General features: G+C 41.7%; 1 protein-coding gene across 1 annotated transcript in view; it reads left to right on the top strand.

Annotated features, from left to right (window-relative positions):
• The window catches only part of LOC118330763, a gene marked incomplete in the record, with an annotated part of 8,820 nt that extends 2,922 nt beyond the window's left edge, over window positions 1-5,898 (top strand). Inside the window, 1 exon segment of the mRNA XM_035665437.1 lies at window positions 5,560-5,898.
• Between the last annotated feature and the right edge of the window lie 188 nt (window positions 5,899-6,086).

Genomic DNA, 6,086 nt, shown 5'->3' with positions numbered 1-6,086 from the left:
TGTCAGACATGAAGAAGAAGAAATTAGACAGGAAGTACTCCCCAGTGATACTCACACTGTGCTGTGAATCCAGACCATGCAAGACAAACTCGTGCCCAGAGTAGCTTTATGATTTACCAGTGTTACCGTGGATAATATAATTTTCTCCCCTAACTTACTGAGGAGATTTAAAAAAGCATCAATTATTCAGTGCATGATCATATGGCCCCTAAAATATCTTGTTTATTATTTTGAAGACTGAGGTTTGGTCCTGCAAGTACAATTCCCCCCTGTTTTTTTTTAATATTGGTTAATTATAATTATCCCTACTTGATTAGTACGCGACTAGAAAACACCAATCACAAAGCATGTGATTACATTAAAAATCGTTTTCTTTAATGAGCTTTAATGTTAATCTGGATTTAAAAAATACATTTTTATTTTTGTCCATTTTATTGTCCTATTTGCTAACTCTTTTGCGCCACCGGACTTGAGGCAAGCACTGGCAAATAAAAGAAAGCATCAACGCACCAACAAAATGTGATGAATAGAAACTTTTAAATTTTACCCATATGTAATCTTTACTGGTCCAAAAATACAGCTTTGTCCAAATATCAGTAAATCATTCAAATGTGAGTTTTTTAAGCCAAATATGTCTTCAAAAAGGAAGGCTCAGTAAGTGCCAGTCAAGTAATTTTTAAATGTACAATTAGCATGAAATATTATCAAAAGATATTTGAAAAATATAAAATATTTGAAAGGTTAAGTTAAACATTCTGTTTTAAATATAGGCCCAGTTTTTTTGTTGACCATGGGATTACTACTGTTTTGTTTTACGAGCGGAGTATTAGGGACATGAAATTACGAGAATAAAGTCGTAAATATTACGCCCAGAATCAAGTCTTAAACATTACCGAGAATCAACAGTCACAAATATTGAACAAGGATAAAGTAGTAATTTTATGAGAAGCTGTCCCCAAGCCTGTTGGTTCAGCCAGCCAAACTGTTTAAGGACGAAATGATCACACGTTAGTTTAAAGCGCTGTTGACTGTAGGTATGACTGAGACAACAGTGCGGCCTGCTGGACTCAGGCTGAGGCCCCCTGCTGTTTGGTTGAGGCTTGCTCACGTCCAGGATCTTGATAACTCTTAGCTTTTTTCTCATTAAAACGATTAAAACATTAAGACTTTTTTTTGTAGAACCTAATATTATGATTTTTTCCTCGTAACTATTACGAACCTTTATATCTTTGTAGACCCTAAATATTTATGACTTTTTCCGCTCCGTAATATTACGACTTTTATTCTTGTAATATTAATGACTTTTTCCTCGTAATATTACAACTTTAATTCTTGTAAAGACCTAAATGTTATGACTTTATTCTCGTAATTTCCCCCCCCTAATAGTCCTGGCCCTAATACTCCGTCCCGTACCATTTGAAGTCTTGAGTTGAGTTAATGACCACTCCATCCACACAGCACAGTGGCGCTATGAGCCCATTCCATCTGTTTCCCCAACCCGGACAAAAAAAAAACCACAGAAGAAGAAGGAGCCCGTCAACGTGAGGAGGCCGTCCCCTCCCACTCCATGGCTGAAACAGCGTTAGGTTCCTGAAAACAGCGTGTAGCGGGTTTTAATTGCTTCTGGCTCAGCGATAACGTTGGAACATAAAACATACAACTATATTTACAGAACCAATGCGCCCGCCTGGGCCTGCAGTCCAGCAGAAGATAGCGTGTGTGCTTTGTGACCGGAGGTGAAGGAAGAACAGTCTAATGAAAACGAGACCTGTCAGGTGAAGTGGGCAGCTGGAGACACAGCTTGGCCGTAGATGATGATGATGTGATGATGATGACCAACCTGCCATTTTTAACCACAGTGTGTGTTGCTGCCTTTGCTGTCCTGAGGCTTAATGTGGCTGATGCCTTCCACTGTTGACCTGTTTGCTCCTGTCGTGCCCTTTAGGCTCATTTTCACTGTGCTGCTGAGGGGAAAATGTGCGCCCAAATATAAACTATCAACGACCAAAATAAACTTGGCAGCAAAAAGTAAGGAATTTGTGTTTGGTTGAATTATTTCTCCTGTGGTAAGCCAATGGCTTTTTGGCAATAAATCTTGTTTTGTTTAGTTGCAAGCTTGTGGGTTAAGGCAGCCCAGACTGAGGAAAAAAAATGTTTCTTGCCCAATATCTTCTCTGCCAATGCCCCCAAACCAGCTTATTGCTGCCAATTGACTCGTTTGGTGTTTGGTGGATTGGATGATTGAAGTTTGAAAGAAAACACGACATATGTGGGCAATTTTAAATTTTATTCATTTCACCGAGACAGCGAAGCCTCGGTAGCCGTGTTGGGAAGACCCCATAGCACAGCCGACAACAGCCTGGCAGCCATCCCTCCCTCATAGCTGCTCCACCAGCCCTGGTCAGCACACTGCTGTGGGATGGCATCCATTCTTTCAACCAGCAATTTGTCGCAAAGTCAGCCGACGTGTGTTGGTGTTGGCGCCACTCCCCCTGGCACGAACATCGGCAAGCGCCCAAGCTGATCCCACAAGTGTTTCAGTGGGGTTGAGTTGCAGGACTGCTGGGCCTCTCCACTCCCCACATTCCTGGGGTAGTCTCTGATAAACCGAGCCCGACGCTGTGGGGGCGAGCGTTGTCATCTTGGAGGATAAGGTTCGGTCCCAGACCTGTGGAGATTATGGGATGCCACTGGTTGCAGAAATTCATCTCTATATTTCTCCTGCACTTGAGATTGCCTCCAATGATGACCAAGCCCGTTTTTCCAGTGAGGGAGATGCCCCCCGAGCACCAATCACACTGCCTCCACAAAAGATGTTATTCATATCGGTGCAAGCAATCAGCATAGCGTTCTCGCGCGTCTTCTCCACCCCACTTTGACCCCTGCGATCCAGAATCTGGACTAATAAACATAGACGTTCCTCCACTGTTCAGGTTCCAGTGCACGTGTTGCTGAACACCAGCGCAACGGGCCTGACCGGTGGAAGGGCAGTCATGGCCAGAAGCTCCCCTGCAGCCCTAAATGAGACGGAGATTGGCTGCGTGTAGTCTGTTCCGGATTGTCTGGGCAGAGGAGCCGTCCGGCCTCATATTGATCCTGGGCAGACCTTGACCTGGCAAATCTGTAGAAGCAACAGCCCTAGCGGCCACCTAAGTGGGCTGACGGGTGAGGAAATGTCTTTCTTGGGCCGCCGCACTGCGTTGGCGGCCTGTCTTTGACATCCCGTTATATGGGAAGCTTGGCCCTTCAGTTTGGAGATGGTTACTCAGGGGCTTCACCTCCCAAAATATGCCGCAACTTGTTTTGCGGAACACCAGCTTGAAGTTCCTACTCCTTGCCCCGCATTAGTTCCATCAGGCCCAACCTGATTGGCAGCACCTGGGGGTACCAGAAGGCTCAACCCAGCAGTGTCAATAGGCAAACAGCAGAATAAACCTGTTTGGCAATTGGCAAGAAAGATTTGGCAAATTTTTCATGGGCGCAACCCATCCATCACCATGGACATAAATACTGTGTACTGAACATTTGTAGACAGACAATAGTGCAAGGATGGCTGAAATAGAATACATTATCAGGTTTCTTGGTATGTTGCCAGGTAGGAGGTAAGGCAATATACACCAGTATATACAGTATGCACAGCATGGGTAGATGTGTTGGAATGATTGTATTTTGTGTTTTAAAAAGGAAAACTGAATTCTCAACTGTGAAAACAAAAATAATAAATAGTTTAAAAGGCAGCAAAATCATCAGCATTTGACAAGCTTGGAAGCCAGCAAATATTAACAATTAAACCCCCATCTACAATTAAAGACAATTATCCAAAAGTGTTTCAAAAAAGATTCTCTTGACTGACTGATCCAAAATATCACCTGAAAATAATAATCACCGCAGCCAATATGTATTTTTGGACTTATTAATCAACATTTACTTTACATACATTTATATACTGTATGTGTTGTTGTTTGAAGAGTGCCATAAAGGGAAGTAACAACGCTGAATTTAATTACACAACCCCCTGTGTGTGTAAAGCTGGGCCAATTAAATTACTGTGGAAGGAAATTAGTTCCGACAGGGTAGAAGTTATGAAACATCCTCACTAACCTATATAATAATGTACAATATTGGAAAGGTTTATATGTAAATATTTGCATTTTTGTGCCTTTTTTTTAATATATTCATTTCCACTTAAATGTTATGGATATATGAATAACAAAAAAATTGGCAATCGCATTTTTGTTTCTCCTTAAGTCCTAATGATAGTGAACCCATGCTGTGTGTCTCTTCAGCCCGTTTCAGGTTTGTTGCCACAGAAAAAACGTGAACCCCATCCCGCTCATGGAAGCGCAACGTTGATTGCGCCGCTCCCGCCCACCCAGAGAAAATGGATGGCCACTTGCTGTTACGTTGCAGTTTATAAAAGGTGGGTATCCGTCCAGAATGGCAGCGACCATAGAAGGCCCTCATCGGAGCAAGTGACGCAGTAAATGCTACATCTTTATCGAGTAAGAAACACCCACCCCCAAAAGGTACTACTTGTAGACTGGACAGATGTGAGGGGTTGGCTGCTCTTTCTTGCTTTATATTTGGAAAATGGGTTTTATTGTTTCTGGCCAGGGCAACCTTCCGCTTCTGGGCTCGACCCCTCAGACCAGGAAACCCAACTAAACAGGCCCAGAAAGAAGGTTCAAAAAGTATCAGCATTAAATCACAGCGACGCTGTAAAAAGGTAATCTTAGCCCTTGAGTTAATGTAAGTACATGTGAAATACAAATGTTGGAGGAAGAGGTTGGACCTAGTGTTTATTGTTCTGTCTTAGGTTTGCAACGTGGAACGTAGAAGGAAGATTTCAAGGAAAGCGGTGCCCGGAGAGCGTGGATCGACCAGCCCACCAGAGTCAACAGCCCACCAATGGCGCCACGCGCCAGTGCCCGATGAGCCATGGGAGCACATTCCAGGTCCGAAGTGAAAACGGCATTCATGCTCGAAGTACAAATAAATCTAAAAGAATCTTTGAAATCATTTAGACGGGCCAGCAGGAAGTTACTTCACCCAAAAGCCTTTACTGGGCAAATGTGCGCCTGCAGGCCCCCATCCGCTTCATGGTAGACTGAATCTAAAGTGGTCATTAAGGTGTACCAACGGCAGGAGCATAAGACCCCCACACAGCCAACACCATTAAGATAATAGGTCGTGTGTAATGTTCGATAAAACACAGAACCTCACCCCCTGGCAGCCTAGAACAGAGTAAACAGTTACGAGAAATGTTGAGAAGTTCTCAGTTTGCAGTGTGATCAGAGTATCAAAGCACAAATCATGTTACACGTATGAGGGAGTTCATAACTGTGTGTTTAATGCAGAGATACCAGGAGTAATAAGATGGTAACAGACAGTAAAATTAAAACCAAATCCCCCAGCACTGGTTATGTTGAATTTGCTTTGAAATGATCTCTAAAAGATTTTGGTACACAATAGATGAAGTACCATGAACCGCGTCCCTGAGTTCCATTCCAGAACATCAACCAGTAACATTTGTAGATTAGAAAGATGGTGGAGGAACAGTGTTACCTGATAATATAATTTTCTCCTAACTTACTGAGGAGATTTAAAAAGCATCAATTATTCAGTTGCATGATCATATGCCCCTAAATATCTTGTTTATTATTTTGAAGACTGAGGTTTGTCTGCAGTACAATTCCCTGTTTTTTTTTATCATTGGTTAATTATAATTATCCTACTTGATTAGTACCACTAGAAAACACCATACAAAGCATTTGATTACATTAAAAATCGTTTCTTTAATGAGCTTTAAATGTTAATTGGATTTAAAAGATACATTTTATTTTTGTCATTTTATTGTCTATTTGCTACTCTTTTGCCACGGACTTGAGCAGACTGCAATAAAGAGAACATCAACGCACAACAAAATGTGATTAATAGAAATTTTAAATTTTAATATGTAACTTTTTACTGTCCAAAATACAGCTTTGTCCAAATATCAGTGAAATCATTCAAAATGTGAGTTTTTAACAATATGTTTCAAAAAGGAAGCTCAGTAGTCAGTCAATAATTTTACTGTACAATTACAT

This window comes from Morone saxatilis, unplaced genomic scaffold (genome assembly GCF_004916995.1).
Source record: "Morone saxatilis isolate NCDOM2014 unplaced genomic scaffold, NCSU_SB_2.0 Contig2, whole genome shotgun sequence".
Taxonomy (NCBI): Eukaryota; Metazoa; Chordata; class Actinopteri; family Moronidae; genus Morone; species Morone saxatilis.
Note: the sequence above shows the minus strand (reverse complement) of the source record. Positions and strands in the feature narration are given on the sequence as shown.